We start from the raw sequence: 17551 nt of genomic DNA on the forward strand, positions 1-17551 counted from the left end.
AGCAAAACTATCATTGGTGATAGGATGCTTCAGTAGCATCTTGAATAGAATGATTCAGGACATAAAGTAAAAAAAAAAAAAAAAGAATCACAAAGAAGAAACATCCTGGGAGGTGGAGAGAGGACAGAGTAATGCCATCATCAGGAGACTCTAATACCATGGTTCCTTCCACCAGATTCTTTCTTGACCACTTCATTAAGCCCAACAGCATGCCATAGAGCCAAGCACACTGTAATGGAAATTAACATACTGATAATAATGACTTACTAATGAATAAAAACTGGGCAAAATATTTTCCCTTATATGTTCATAATCCTCACAATAAATCCTAATGATTTATTTTCCTTATTTTGAAGGTAGGAAACCAGAATGCTCAGAAATTAGGTTATTTACTTATGCATACAACCTAAACACTGGTAGAATTTGGTTAACTGGCTCCCATAGTAAAACATCTTGCGGAAATCTCTGTCCTCAACTGTAGATTCCAAGTTTCAGTTTCTGGATCAATGGTTCTCAAACTTGAAATTGAACTCACCTTTCTCCCTAATTTACCTGTTACTCTGCCCTTTCAAAAAATGATCTCTTCTTCCTCTCTATTCCCACAACTTTTGCTTCTTTCTTTTGGCACTGCCACATTATGCCTCTAGCAGTCCTGTAGTGGGTGACACAGACTGACGTGGAGCTGACCACTATGAGTAAAGAGAACACGGTCTTCCGTCCCCCATGGTGGACCACTGTTGAACAGAGTTTGAGGTGAGCAATAACTTATAGCAGAACACACTTAGGCTGGCTTCTCAAGAGTTATGTTTTGCTATGCTTCGTTAAAAGGGATTTTCTGTCTGCTTATATTGTATGAAGGAACTGAAGAAGTGACCAGTGTAGACTGTGCAAAGGACTCAAGTCACTGGATTCAGTAGAGTGCTGGAATGAGGAAATTGTATGAATGGTATCATAACAGATATATTGCAAAGCTTTTTATTTCAAAAGATTTGAAGGTTTTCCCAGATGTTTGTGGGTTAGGTATATACATTTGATATTTCTGATAGGTGAAAAAATAGTCCTTTCTATTAATTATAGCTCTTAGCTAGCTTTATTATTAAGAATGCCACTTCAGTCTCAGGGGTGCTGGGAAAGAGTGAAATAAGATTCTTAACAATTTTCTGTTAAGATTTAAGAAATCAGTAAAAATTAGCCATATCATGGATGTTGCATGTTTGAATTTCTTCTACAGCAACTAAGCTTTTTGATGATGGGCAAACTTGTAACTCACACTTATGCTCTTGTAAGACAACTAAAAAGTGACATACTGGTATGTGAAGGTATAAACCCACAAAGCTTCTGCATAGACACACTAGTTGAAAATGTGTGTTAAGATGAGTTATTTGTGGGACAGAATATAGAGTTTTAAAGGAACAGAATGCTAGGTAATGTCTAAAAAAGGAGGTATGGAGAGGATGAAAAGCCAACATAGTAGTTGGAGGGAAAAAACAAATCAATGATGACAAAGGGCAACTAGGAGCAGTGAAGTGTTTCCTTAGACCCTCCTCTTCTTTTCTCTCCTTAATTTTTGGGGACTGACAGCCCTCTCCCCAACTCCACATGGTTCTGTTGGGACTTCAATCACTATACACTGCCTATGGTCACAGGGATGGATAGGAACCATGGCCTGGGCAGTCATAGTGCGCCAAAGTTGATCCCAAAGAACAGCCTTCCCAGAGATGTACAGTTACTGGAGAAGAGAAATTCTCTTTCCCCATGATTCACAAATTTGACTCAAGCTGTGAGTACCTATATTCTTTATCAGATGGGGAGCATCCCTTTCTACTAAGAAAAAGCCTGATATCCAGAAAGAAGTGGACGACAGAGGTGGGGAGATGACAAGATTTCTATTAGTTTATGGATTCAGCTTAAACTAAGAATAGACACATCCCCGTTCTTCCTCATTCCATGAGCCAATACATCCTGTTTTTGCTAAATTGAGTTTGAGTTGGCTTTTTGGTCACCTGTGACAAACGTCACGGTTAATATAATAAACAACACAAGAGGTGTAAAGTTTCTTACTGTAAAGTCAAATTGATTAAAAAAAAAAAAGAGAGAGATTGAAAACAGAAAACCAATCTTTTGACTTTTAATCTTTACCACTAATCTTTGAAAATGTAATTTCACTTTACTACTAAGGATAAAATCTGATTTTCTGGTGATTTCTTAAATCTCTAGAACTAGAACAGTTTTTAGAAACTTGTTCTTGATTCCTACTATACCCCTTTCCCCCCACACACTCAACAGAATTTCTAGATCATTTTGTTCACAAAAAAGAAACTAAATTCTCTGTATTATACCTATTTTAAGATTAATAAAATTATTTCTTTACATAAGAAATTTAACTTTTGTTCAGTCTAAGTATTCAGTTCCATGACTAAGAAAGTAGGTCTGACTTATAAACTAACATCCATTTTTCCTTTAGAAGTAAGATACTTAACATAAAGCTTGTATATGCCAAATATACATTGGTCTAAACATAACTAAACATAACTAAAAATTACTTTAATAGACAAAATAATTAATTAAATACATAGATAATTAAACAGCTTCAGTTGATATTTGTTAGAATTAAAAGTACCCTAAATATAACAGATAATTCATCTAGCATGTATGCTTCAACAATATGGAGCCTAGAAATCTTGTATGAGAAACAAAAATATATTAAAGAATACTTAGAAAAACTATTTTTTCTCAGTTGGGATTGTCACGGTGAAGGCAGATCTTTTGCTCTGAGCTCTTTTGCTCCAGGTGGTGGAATTAATCGCTGCATTGCTCTCTGGGGCAAAGCAGGAATCCTTCTCCCACTCTTAGGACATTTTTTTTTGCTAAAGAAACATAATGACTCAAAAGTAGGCTAATGTACCAATTTAATAGATTTTTCACATACAATACTTTCTAGCCTGGATCTAAATCTAGATCAGTGGGCATGTTATGCTTGCGTTTTGTAAATGAGAGTTAATTGTGTCCTTTCCTTTTATTTCTAAGACTGGTGACCTTCTTGAGCCATCCCCTTGCAATATTACAGTTTGGTCTATTTTTATTCTCTGGTCATTAGCACTCAAATTATATACTTTTAGCACAGAAAACTCCATCTGAGAGAGTATGCTTCTTATTCTTTGTTACATTTGTTATATTCTTTAAGAAATTACAAATTTTGGTGGAGTTTTCTGGACACACTATAGCAATGTACTTGTTAAAGTGAAGGTTCTTGGGTACTGAGAGCATATTTAAAGACATTCACTGCCTGAATTTTAAATGCTTAATTTTCTATTAAAACAACACCTACTTAGATTGGACATAGCTCATCCAAATAAAGTGAGAGGAAAGAATGGGAGTCCACACCAGAAACATTGGCAACCTTGGCAATCTTTCTTATTTTCATTAAGTAGGTCAGTGATCATCTAAGGACTACTTTTTTTTTTTTAACCTTGCCCAGAAATATTCAATTTCCAAATAGCATAGACACAGAGTAGTGGATTTGTATCAGAAGACATGAGCCATGAAAGGCTGACTCCACCACAGAATTAGAAAAACAAGATCCATTATGCACTTTGAAACTTAAAAAAAACTGACAATTTAAAAATGTCACTTGCTGTTTTATTAAACACATATACTACAGATAAAGCAAACTTTACAACAACCAGTATCTCAAGAGCTAAATATTCTCAAAATGAGCTCATCTCGGTACCCTGCCAATATGGTGAGATATGGTAAAATAATGAAAAATAAGTTAGCTTAGAAAATAAAACATTGTACATATAGGCCTATCTACAAAATGTGAAACTAGGTTAAATCAAACAAATGGTTAGTGCCAAATACTTTAACCTTATCAGAATTGGATAAATCTACTTTGCGCTAACTTTGAAAGGTCTCCCAGGCAAATTGCTGAAGGAAAGCAAGATGTAGAAAAACACACATATGTGGAAATATAAGTGCAAAGAAAATATAATGGATAAAATACTCCCAAACTATTACCCATGCTTCTGTGGTTATTGCAGGGGAAGTGATTAGAAATAGGAGTTGGGTATAGAAAGCTTACTCTGAAAAAAAAAATTTTTTTTTTGCATTAAGTCGTTCACATTGAAATTTTATTCTCTGATGATCTGAGTAATTGTGGTAATTTTTAACCACTATCAAACGTTAGCCACATAAGCATCTCCTTATTTATCTATAAATACATAGTTGTATGGAAGTTTTTATAAAAGATTCTAACATTTTGTAAAGTTTAGTTTCTCTAAGAAACATATGGATGAGTAAATAGTTTTTAAAAATCTTGTTATAGGGTAAATACCTAGTAGCGCAATTGCTGGGTCATAGGGTAACTCTATTTTTAACTTTTTGAGGAACCTCCATACAGTTTTCCAGAGTGGCTGTATACCAGACTGCATTCCCACCGACAGTGTAAGAGGAGTCCCCTTTCTCCACATCCTTGCCAACGTTTGGCATTTATAGTCTTGAAGCTAATGATGTACTTGTTATATGTTGGCTAATTGAATTTAAATTTTTTAAAAAAGTAAAAAACTTCTGTAACTATAATTTAAAATTCTCATTATGGACTACTTTTTCTACATATTTTATATTTCCCCAAGTGCCTAGTATAATGTTCTATACAACAGTCAAGATTGTTGACTGACTAGCAAAAATTAAAAGTAAAAAATTCACTAAACTATGGTCCATGTCTTGGGACTACTTAATTTTCTGAAAATAAATAGGCTCCTGTGTTCTGAAAACAAAAACGTGAGGAGGCATTTTAAAAGGAACAATAAAAAAGTCTACGAATCTTAAAAGTTAATTTTTAAGATTAAGAAGCTCCTGATGGGTATGAAGGAGTGTACTTGTGATGAGCGCTGGGTATTGTATGTAAGTGTTTGAATCACTAAATTGTACACCTGAAATTAATAGTATACTATATGTCAACTAACTGGAATTTAAATAGAAACTTAAATAAAAAATAAAAACACAGTAACAAAGATATTGAACTACAAAGAGAGAAAGAGGGAGAGAAGTTCTTGTATTTATTCATTCGTTTAACAAATAATGACTGAGCACTTGACTCTGGGCTGAGCATGGTATAAGGCTCTCAAGATTCAATGATGAACAAGACTAAGTTTCCGTTGTCATGGAACATGCACACTGAGATTAAACAAAAATAGTACTGAAGATTGAGGAAGCCAAGAAAAAGGACATCGTGGCATGAAGGGTTATCACCTTGGGGTAAGTTTGATCAGACCCATTCTAGGCCTGGCTATGAGGGAAGGTAGAGTTCCCAAGTACTGGGCTGTGGCGTAAGGAGAACTCCATGGAGACCCCGAATGCCAATGGTCTCCTCACTGAGTGAGGCTAGTATATAAAAGGCAAACATCCCTGGCCCTGTGCCCCTGACTCAACTGATCTGTCACTCTGCACAAGGGATCTCTGACGTGCAGGTCTCTGTGAGAGCGAGGCAGGCATCAAGCAGACGAATGTCTACTCCCACGGTTCTCTGATCTCCTATGATACCTCCCCTGCTGGTTTGCTGGGTCATTGGTAGAAATTAAGGAGAAATAAACCTTATACAAGTCCCTGTTGTTATTCTAATCAATCTCTGAATGTGGATCAGACTTTGCATTCTCTCTCAGCCTCATAATACATCAAGATTGACAGATTTTTTTCATTAGTTCTGATTTTCATTTCAAATTCTTTTCATGACACTTTGAATAAAAAGATATTAGCTAGAGTCATTCAAAACCAAGAGAGGTCCAGGACACAATAGTTTCCTTTAGTCCCTAATATATTTTTAAAATGGAGAGGAAAAGCAGAATTATAAAATTGCGGTATGTTTAAAATATTTATATGTAACAAATTAACCCTTTTAGCACACACATAAATCACATGTATATTTTGAAATAAAAGTATCAAAAGTCTAAGTTTGATGACCTTCATTCAGGTTGACCTTCACCTTTACAGTTAGGCCCTCCAAAATGTCTGAAGCATGTGAATCTCACTCCAGTTATCAAGCCGATGCATATCTGTTGATACTCTCCCTAGTGATCCTCTCCTTAGTTTTGCAAAAATATTCAGAAATGCTCTAAATGTTGCCTTCTTATAGCCATTTTCAATAAAAGCAGAGAAAAGGTTAAGTTTTGGCTCTACTAAAGAAATTCTACAAATCAGAGTATTCTAAAGAAATTAATAGATCCTGTATTCTTTATATTAATAGGTCACAAACACAAAACCATGGACTAAAAGATCCTTGAAAACTTTCTAAAATTACGTATTACCAGGCACTGCCAATGGGAATTTTAATTCAATACATATCAGATGAAGACCAGGCAACTCTGGCTTTTAAAAACTCTTCAGGGGTGCCTGGGTAGCTCAGTTTGTTAAGCATCCAATTCTTGATTTTGGCTGGGGTCATCATCTCTGGGTCATGGGATTAAGCCCTGCATTGGGCTCTGCATTTAGTATGGAGTCTGCTTGAGAGTCTCTCCTGTTCTTTCTCCTACTCATGCACGTTTGCACATCTGCTCTCACTCTCTCTCGCTCTAATACATAAATAAAATCTTAAGAAATAAAAGGTCAAAACTCTTCAGTAATTCTAAGAACAGGTTTGATAACCACTATATTTGACTAAAATCTCTTCTACATACATTGTTTTAGCTGGGCTTTTTGTTCTATTAATGTTTCAGGTATATCCTTCTGGTTTCCTATGCTTTTTCATATGTCTTTTGTACACAGTCAAAATAAAAATATGATTACTTTTTTAAAGTTGAAATGCATCAATTTTTAAAACTCGAGATATCTGACTCCTCAAAATGTCTACAAATAATTTACTGAAGTATTATTTATAATTCAAAACCGGAACAGTGGTATCAATTTCCATTAAACCATATAACTAGGACATATAGGTTGGAATTTTTCAGATTAATAAAGACTTTGAAAATTAGGCTTTTGAGAATTCATCATGATGTTAGCTAAATATAAAATTTCCAAGAATCCAGGGGCGCCTGGGTAGCTCAGTGGTTGAGTATCTGGCCTCCGCTCAGGGTGTAATCTCACGGTCCTGGAATTGAGTCCCACATTGGGCTCCCTGCAGGGAGCCTGCTTCTCCCTCTGCCTATTCTCTACCTCTCTCTGTGTCTCTCATGGATAAATAAATAAAACCTTAAAAAAAAAAAAGCTTAAAATTTCCAAGAATCTTAACAAGCAAAATAGAAGAGATAGAATTCCAACTGTTTTTCTGCATTATAGGTGAAAGAAGTTTTAGACTGACCATAAGAACTCTTATAATTCATGTACTTGAGAAAATGGCTGTCTTTTACAGAAGTTCTGAAGTGGGATGCTTAAGGGATTCTATGTTGAGAATTATTTGAATATTGAAAAGGCCACGAAGGAAGTGATTGTGCCCAATTTTCTTTCTCTATATAATTATCCATTCCATATTTTTACATGGAAGCATTTTATTTAAATTCATTTCCATTTTATTACAATCTACTTAAATACAATTGTTAAATTGAATTTCATTTGTCAATAACTAGAAAAAAACAATGTTTTTTTCATTGCATACATCATTTTGCAGTACACCTGAAACTAATATTTCAATTATATCTCAAAAAAAAAAATACTCACATGCAAATCCCACTCTCAAAAATACTGTCTGAAGTGGAAATTCCCATTTTAAAAGCTTCCCAGGTGGCTCTAAGTGCATTCAAGGTTGAGAACCACTGATGTACAAGGAGCCAAATACACATAGAAGATTCAAGTAAGTTCAGAGGTCAGTGGCCCAGGTTCAGAAGTTGACTTCAGAATGTTGGGGACCCTAGCTCCTTTCACCTTGTTGCTCACCCATGACCTATACTTCCCAGATCATCTCAATGTCCAAAGTGACTGAGCTAGCTCTGGCTGGCATGTCCATATTCCAGTAAGAGGATGGAAAAAGAAGAAAAGCAGGCTCTCTCTTTATAAGAAAACATCTCAAATTGTACCTACCACTCTCCCTTTCATTCTCTTTGTCAGAACCTAAATGTACTAGATCACCCCCAGATAACAGAGGTGGAAAATTAGTTTTTCTTTCTGGATAGCATCTGCTCAGTTAAAAAAAAAATCAAGTTGTATCATTATAGGAAAAGGAAAGATTATCAAGAAGTAATAGTTTCTTCCTCAGGAGGTTAAAATTTTACTGAAGCAGGTTAGGCTGTAAATGGTGGGGGAAACAGACAGATGAGATTACTAGTCAAGTTTCTGGATATGCATGGAGAAAAAGTTAATCTTTCTTGCTGATTTTCTCACCAGTACTATTTCAGGATGATAATTCCAAAGATTCTAGTGTGAACTATATAAATGGAACCTGTTACCCCCCAAAATAGCAACTTCACTTTCAAGGAATAGGAAATGGAAGGCACAGTATCAGAGTTTAGGTAACCATAATCCCTTCCCAGATTCAAACTTCCTCGCTTTCTTTTCTTGCTTCTTATCCACCTGCTAAAATGACAAATATGTGTGGTACTTTTCCTACGTGGTCCCTTCAGTGCCAAATTTAATGTCAACTAAAAGGCATCTCCTTGACTCTCTGGAAGTACGTGTGGGAGATTCTGGTCTGGAGAACTACTTTCAGCAAGGCTTCAATGTGGTTAACACAAGCCAACGACCAAGCTGAGGGTATTTAAGCTGATTCATCTTTTAAGATAATGGCAGTCATGAATGGGAGCAATTGGCTGCCACCAGAACCGAATTTTCAGCAAAAAATCATCATGTGTAAGGAAGAGGTAGGCGTGGAACATACAGGTACAAGTGCACGGATGCTATATTGTAAGCCCATAATACATGTATGATTCTGAACCCCAGAAGAATTCTGTTTCTCATAGGACAAGTGACATATTTTTTCAACATAAATCAATGCCCGTGAACAATGGCTGGTAGAGTGCCTGAGCCAAGTGAATGAAGTTAGCATTAACTACAATAGCACAGATTGGTATCAGGTGCCTAATGTTTGTCAGAGGACACAGTCACTGTTGTATTATTGGTCAGAAAAACAAGTAAATAATAATCTAAATCTAATCATGAAAACATCAGTTTTTATTCAAATGTCAAGCCACACAGAGAACTCATTTTCTGTAATTTCTAATGCATTTAGGTAGTCCTTGTTCAGCATTCTAGAGAGCCTATGTCTTCTCATTACTCTTCTTTTTCAGACTTGTCTGAATCATCTGGGCCATTCATGCATTCATGTCATCCCATTTAGATACGCACTTCCTTAATCCTGGCTTACATAGAACTGATGGAGCATCGGATGGGACCAAAGATATTCTCCTTTTTTACTGATATCCCAGGACTTACCTCATCTCATACGGGAATCTTGTATAGCAACACCTTCCCAGTTCCTCTCTCACAAAGGGAACATCTTCAAGAGTTGCAAGTCCATAATTAATAGTGGAGGTCACTCAAGGCAGATCAGAAGCCTGAATGGAGAAATGGAGAGAAGGTTCTGGGATATAGGGGAGAAGTGGCTGTCATAGGGAAAAAAAGTGGTGGAAACCAAACTTGTTAAGAACGTGAGCGATACAGAAGCAAATGTTTACATGTTTTAAAACCACAGCCTTTCACAAGAAAAAAAAGGACACACAGCTCCTGATGTAGGACATGACATTTACTTGAGAATCTGCCGTATCTTCCTCTTTTCTTCACTGGGTTTCTTCCTCAGGTGAGATAATGTGGACAAATCATACAATCACCTTCAGAACATCTTTGAAGGCTTCGGCCCTGACCCTTCACCTACTACTACCGCTTCTGCAGACAGAAGAGACATGAACTACAGAAAGTCCACCCATTCCTGTCCTTTGTTGCAGGAGATTCAGGAGCAATGAGCTCCTACATGGAGACCAAACTTGAAGCTTCTCCTTTCCTGTCGTTAAGGGCTCTCTCCTCCCCCAGATGCCCTAAAATTTAGCCACAAAACGTACATTGTGTGCTGTACTGACCTGCCCTACCAGATCCATGCAGAACCATCCTCAATATCTAAGCCCCAGGCCAAAGGCTGGACTCAACTTTCATAAATATACTTGGGATCCTTTCACACTCAACCCTGGCCTGATTTTAGAATCACCTGGAGCACTTAATTAAAAGGATACTGATGTTCTCATCCAGACCATTTGACAGAACCTGTGGGGGAGGGCAGAGGTGATGACGGTTCTTACAACTCTATATGTGATCCTAGTTGGAAATATGGGCTTCTCTAGCTTCTAAAGCTCTAACATGCATACAAATCAATAGGCTAAATGTTGGGCACCTGGGTAGCCCAGTTGGTTGAGTGTCTGCTTTTGGCATAGCTCAGGATCCCAGGGTCTTGGGATGGCATCCCGCATCAGGCTCCCTGCATAGAGCCTGCTTCTCCCTCTGCCTATGTCTCTGCCTCTCTCTCTGTGTCTCTCATGAATAAATAAGTTATTTTAAAAAATAGGAGAAATGTTAACTTACTTGGTGATCTTTTTGCAATATATACAAATATCAAATCATTATGCTGTATACTTAAAACATACTGTTATATGTCAATTATATCTCAATAAAAAAAAACTCACCTCGAGATGAAAAATAAAAATAAAAATGAAATACAAAGAGGGGAACTAGTCAGGATCAAGTCCTCCCTGGAACTTGTAACCCTTGCCCAGATTATTACTTGGATTATTTGAAAACTATGACTCTTCCAGAAAGGAAAAGCCAATGAAAATAACACTTGGAAGAGATTCTAGGCTATATATATATATATTTTTTTTTTTCTGCTCAAGATCTAGGTTATACTTCAAGAAAAGGATCTAACCCTTAAAATTTTTTAAAAATAAGTGAATTGGTTAATATGAGGAGAAAAGAGCTCTTAAAACCCTGTAGAACGTTCTAGGCAGTAGTAGCTGCCCTGTTAACAGAATTTTCTGGGATAGGAACAAAGGGATAGAAACAGGAGATAAGGCATTCAGCTATGCTCTTCGGACTTTTGTAGCAGATAAGAAACCATTTAAGATCAGTAAGGATTCCCTTAAGTACAAGGCTTGAATGAAGATCCAACTTAAGATGTACAAACTGTCTTCTAGTGATGACACAAATAGAATGTTTTTCCATCGAATCCAATCATTTAAATATGACTAAATGTTTGAATACCTACAACACCCAAAACTTTAGTTGAAAGACTTCATAGATCTGTCCCCTTGTTTCCAGATTCCTCCAAGTGTGCCATTTGCAGTGCACCAGGGAAACACACCATTGAGACTTCAAAACATGCATTTTTCATCCAGATGTTTTAATTGCATGCAGACCCCATCACTGACTATTAACACTGATGATTGAAGAAAGGCATTGCTTTTCAGGGTGGAGGTCAAATTTAGATTTTTTTTTTTTTTTGGGTCTCCTTTCATTTTGGTCTTATTTCATTTTATTTTGTACTATCTTTTGACAGGAAAATGAAACAAAAGGAAAAGGAAGTTTATACACATTTTATTTTAAGTTACAGTTTATATGAGCATCAAACACAAGTGTTTTATTTAATTCTTCGGGTTGATACCTTTCTGGTTTCCTGAAACATAATATCCATTAATCCCTGTTTGCAGACACCTTGAAATATTTATTGAATAATACAATACAGATTCTAAAACATAATCTTCTTTTATGAATACTGGCACAATTTCACCCAGCTCTGTGGAAGATTTAAGAAAAATGGCAGGGCAAGATCAGACATTGTTTACATCTCACCTCCAGCAAGATATAACTTTACTCTTGGCTGACCTTTAAGCAAAAGCAATGGTTATGTAACCAAGTAAGCTAAAAACTAAACAGGAAAAGTCACAGAGCCGGGAATGAACTACAAACTTACACTATTTGTTAAACTGAGATTTTTATCATGTTGCTCAAAGAAACACTAAAGTTTCCCAAATGGAAAAATGTGACCAAGATTTTATCTTTGCTATCTGAATGTATACATAAATATTTCAGTATTTAAAAGAAGTTATTTCGGAGTCTACTCTAAAATGCACTGCAGTATTTTGTAATGGGAAGCAGTGTTATGCGCTGACAAAATGAAAATTTTGAATGAACTACCTTCTGTCTTCATGTAAATATTGCTTGTAAGTAATGCTCAATGCTGTGTTGTTCCTAGAACATACCTTCTGAGGTGGTCCTTAAACAGGTTTATTTTTGTAAAGTTTTAAGTACAGCCTTATCAAGGGGCAGAGGAATAACTTAAAATCTTTTTTTAAGCTTTATTATTGCAGCATATAATCAAGTTAATAGTGGCTAAGTTTTATGTTCAACAGGGGAAAAAATAACATTCTTGCCAAGGAGCAAAAGAGTAAATAATAAATAAGTAGCACAACCTAGACATATTCTAGGGTTTTGAAAGGTCTTTTTAGTAATACCTAAATATCTTCAGCAAAATATAGCACTTTATTGATATTCCCATAAGCAGATTTAGATTTCTTTTATAGAACCAGTCACCTAACAAATTTTATATGCAATGGGGTCTTTAATATATTCATTAGTACTCTGTATTTAAACCATGAAGCTACAGGATGAATTGCTTCTGAAGGAATATGAAAAGAAAGCTGGAGAGGCAGAAAACAAGCACTGGAAATGAATGGACTGAATAACATGTTAGGTGCTAAGTATTTGTGGATGACCAGGACACAGTCTCATGGGTGAGATGCAGACAAGAGACAAACAATTAAAATACAGTGAGATAAGTAGTGTAACAGAAGAAATGATATCCAAGTACCTTGTAGGGGCACTTAAGTGAGTCCTGGCAGAGGAATGGCCACTGGAGAAGAATTCTTGTCTAAGGAGCAACAATGAGCTAAAGGGAGTAGAATTCATTATCAAAATAAAGGTCACCTGATGTGACTGGAGTACCAGAAGGGGAAGGGTGAGGCCAAAGAGGGAAGCAGGTTTGGGAGAGCCTTGTAGCTGCATAAGGAGCTTAAAATATCTTCTAAAAAGATAAGAAGAAACAAACCAATAACCACACCAAAGGGCTTTTGAACAGGGTTCTGACAAGATTGTGTCATCTCTTGGAGATGATCTTTTGGTTGCATTTGGAAGATGGATGGAAGGAGTACAAGATCAAAATCGAGGAGGGGAGTCGGGCTTGAGAGCTGTAATCAGTCAGTTCTGGTTCTCCAGAGAAACACGGCTAATAGGATATATAGCTTTACACAAGAGGAGATTTATTAAAATAATTCATTCGCAGGGCTATGGAAGCCAAGAAGTCCCACAGTCTGCTGCTGGCAAACTGAAGAACCAGGAATGTCAGGGGTATAATCCAGTCCTCATCCAAAGACCTGAGGACTGGGGCAGGGAGGACGGAGGCCTGAGAACCCAAAGGTTGTGGGTGAGGTCACTGGTCTAAGTCCCAGAGTGTGAAGGCCTGGGAACCAGGAGCTTCAATGTCAGAGGGCAGAAAAAGATGGATGTCCCAGCTTGAGAACGGAGAGGCCGAGAGAGAGTGAGTGAGAGAGAGAGAGAGAGACAGAAGGGAAGATTCACCCTTCTGTCCATTCAGGTACTCAGTGGATTGGATGATGGTTATTCACAGTGGTGAAGATGGATCTCTTCACTCAGTCTAGTGAATTCTAATGGTAATCTCTTCCAGAAACACTCTTCCAGATACACCCAGAAATAACGGTTTACCAGCTATCTGGGATCCCTGAGCCTTATCAAGTTCAGATACAAAGTTAACAATCACAAGAGCCTATGGCATTAATCTGGGTAGGTGGTATAACACCCTTGCAGAGAGAGGGAAGAAGATGGATTTCTGAGCTATTTAGGAGGGGCTGGATTTCTTGTTCTCGGTAAGGGAAAGCAAAATGGCCATAGCATTCACTGAAATAAGAACATAGAAAGAAAACCAAATATGGGAAGGGAAGATGATAAATTCAATTTTAGACATGCTGCCTTTCCTTTGAAAAGCCTGGCTGTAGATGTCAGATAAACAACTGGATGCATGGGAAAGTCTGGATAGACATTATGGAGCTTAGATATATAAACGAGATTTTAAAAGTTGCCGTATTTTCCAAATACATCTATGCAACTCAAAGAATACCAACATCTATATGCGTTATATATCATATTTTTACTAAAGCAATAGTATTTTAATCAGAAAGGTATGTGATGATGTGACCAGAATATCCTTTTGGGAGAGGAAGTGGAAGGGTATCAATGATATTTTTTTTAAAAAAAGGAATAGGATTAGATGGAGGATAAAAATGTAATGGGTCTAGGTCCAGAACTGGTCCTTTATTAAAGACACAAGACCTAGCAACAGCTTTGATGTTACTCCTGCATTTCAGTTTTCTGTTTGTTTGTTTTTGTTTGTGGAGTTAGTGGGTCTTGGTAAGATCACTCTGCTTTTGCAGATTGTAAGGCGATTTGTATTAAAAACCAGCTGTAACTATCTGTTTCCCGTGGAGGAAAGATCCATAAATTACAGCTCAGGTTATTTGTCAGTTATGTAGTTTAAAAATTCCTTGGCAGATAGGATTAAAGTGTGAGAATTGATCCTGCACTCCAGCTGAGGGACTTGTGAAATTATAAAGATAATATGTTCACTACAACATCTCCTGCTGCCCGAATTTAAAGGTGCTGGGTAGGAGGTCAGTGGAAAAGGAAGGCAGTTGGAAGGCACTATTCGAAATGCTTTAAATACATATTTTGTAAGAGACTAACATATTATGTAAAGGAATATTTTTTTTCTCTAAGCAGAAATTCTTTTTTTTTAATTTTTTATTTATTTATGATAGTCACAGAGAGAGAGAGAGAGAGAGGCAGAGACACAGGCAGAGGGAGAAGCAGGCTCCATGCACCAGGAGCCCGATGTGGGATTCGATCCCGGGTCTCCAGGATCGCGCCCTGGGCCAAAGGCAGGCGCCAAACCGCTGCGCCACCCAGGGATCCCTCTAAGCAGAAATTCTTTATCCAATGGTTTGGTTTATGAATGAGAGGTTTCACTTAGAGTCTGGGGGTCTGTCTTCTGGTCAGTCCAGTTTTCAGCAGAGCATTCTTCATCATGGTAGAATTTTTAATGCTTTGTCTAGTCTTTTTTTTTTTCCCCCCCAAAGGACTAATAAGAAAGGCTTTATATTTTCTTCCTACTTTTTTCCTCAACAAAATATTCTGGGAACTAATAATTCACATGTAGAGAAACTTGCTTACAATCTTCTGCAGGAATCATCATTTTATGGGCATATGTGCTGCTCAGAAGCAGTGCTGAACCTCTCATAGATCCCAAAGTTGCTATACTCTCAGTTGGCTGGATGAACCAAAACAAAATAAAAAAAGTGACATCTCTGAGTTTTCCTTTGGAACAGCCAGGCCCTGGAATTAGATGGTTAAATACACACAAAAGCTGAAGTAGTTTGATTGATTTGTTCCAGAAGAGTTTTAGATTCTTACAAAGATGCATACAAGTGTAGCAAAATAAAGATAATTTCCAACTTGCAGGAAGAATGCAAGAAAAAGAACGTGATGGAAGAAAAAGAAGGAACAGGAATGAGGGCAGGACACAAGATATATTCACTTGCAAAAGATGAACTCAAAATGGGCTCTATGCTTGTAACATCAAGGGAAAAACTGTATTTAATTACGAGGTTGACAGTATCTATGAGGAAAAAATGAAGCATTAGTGCAGAAGTCTGCCAAGTTTTGATTTGCAATCGGAGAAGAGAGGAGATCCTTTATAAAGGAATGAACAATAAGTTCCCATTATTACAGGAAACATTGCAAGGAGTCTCCCTTGTCTAATGATGTCCTTGTAGAGGCAGATGAAAGTGCCTATGTGGTAAGAGGAACCTCAGAAGTGGAACAGAATTAGGGGCCAAATTACCAATATGACTCTTAGTCAGGAAACGGTGAAAGTCCCAAGTATATCACTAGCATTTATTATTTATTGAAAAATAGATGGTAATAAAATATATGGTATGGTGTGCAAGATTTTTATGTTGTGATTTGTTTTATAGCTTAACAAGCAGGAATGACCAAGTTAGAAACCCTTTGAAATTCAAGGATGGTGGAGTGGAAATTGGAATGAAAGCCTAAATTGGAGCTCTAGCACCGCCACATCTAACAGCATGACTTGGCTTGTGCTAGGTCATGCATGACCCTCCTGAGACCAGATTTCATGTCTGCAGGAAAGGGTTAATAATACCCATTCAAAAGGTTTTTCTCAAGACCAAGCAAAATATCATACATAAACACTTTTCCATTACATTATCTGAAACATTCTTTTCTTTGTATTAGCCAAAAAAAAATTTTTATCTGTATTTTGATAATATATTTTATCTGTATTTTGATAATATATTTTAAGTATATTGCAAATTGTTTTATAACTTAGCCCCATGATGATTTAGGTGAGTTACATGAATAGGGACCTACTGAGATATATTTTATTTCTTAATAATAATAATACCCATGGGGCACCTGGGTGGCTAAGGCAGCTGAGGTCCAACTCTTGGTTTCAGCTCAGATCATGACATCGAGCCCCGCATCAGGCTCTGTGCTCAGCAGGCAGTCTGCTTGAAGATTCTTTCCCTCTGCCTCTCCTCCAACTCACACGCATGGGCTGTGTTTCTGTGTCTATAGAATAAGTAAATCTTAAAAATAGTAACAATACTCAAAATTATGTGAGCTCCTAGAATGTGAAAATCAACTAGTTAATACATGCTTGATGGGTTTCATTTTCTGTAACTTCAAAGCAACATTTATGAAACAAATGTTACTACTCGACCCATTTTATTGTAATTTGTGAAGTTAAAGAAATGCAATTACTGAGCAGGGGCTGGAAATGTGAAGCTGGTCAGAAGAGAAGAGGGCAAAAATGGAAAGAAACTCTATGATGGAGGGGAAAAAATAAAAATATTTAAATACAGAAAATGTCTATTATACAATAAAACTAGATCCTTTTAATTTATTGGTACTTACCGATATCAGGTGAGGAATTCCTTTACAAGATCATATTGGAAGGCCAATTTTATAAACCTATATTTGGTATCTGGTAAGAGTTTTTAGGAAATTTGTGGAGCATCCAATCTTTAATGTTCAAAAAACCAGGGAACCCATGGCATGCTTCTGTGGCCAACATCCACTCCTGAGAGGACCACGTATCACACGGGTTTTGCACCAAGGCCCCCAAGCCTTGGTTAATCTGAAATTTATTGTGACAGTAAAAATCATCAAGCTCAGTTCCAGTCATGTTGTTGTATGTATTTTAAGAAGAATCTTTTTTTTTCTTCCAAATGAGAAAGTTAGCTTTTAACGTTCTAATTTTATTTTTAAAAAATATTTACTTATTTATTCATGAGAGACAGAAAGAGAGAGGCAGAGACATAGGCAGAAGGAGAAGCAGGCTCCTTGCAGAGAGCCTGATGTGGGACTCGATCCCGGGACCCCTAAAATCACGCCCTGAGCTGATGGCAGATGCTCAACCACTGAGCCACCCAGATGTCCCTTAACTTTCTAATTTTAAGTGATCTCAAATAAAAATCCATCTTTATATAAATCC

At 36.9% G+C, this 17551-nt stretch overlaps 1 protein-coding gene across 1 annotated transcript in view; it reads right to left on the reverse strand.

Annotated features, from left to right (window-relative positions):
* MDFIC (MyoD family inhibitor domain containing) overlaps positions 1-17551 on the reverse strand; it is a 291638-nt gene that overhangs the window by 131850 nt on the left and 142237 nt on the right. The window contains exon 2 of the mRNA XM_072783399.1: positions 9358-9479. The gene's annotated coding sequence lies outside the window, so the exon portion shown is untranslated. The remainder of the gene's footprint in view (positions 1-9357; positions 9480-17551) is intronic.

The sequence above is a fragment of the Canis lupus genome, chromosome 18 (assembly GCF_048164855.1).
Source record: "Canis lupus baileyi chromosome 18, mCanLup2.hap1, whole genome shotgun sequence".
NCBI lineage: Eukaryota > Metazoa > Chordata > Mammalia > Carnivora > Canidae > Canis > Canis lupus.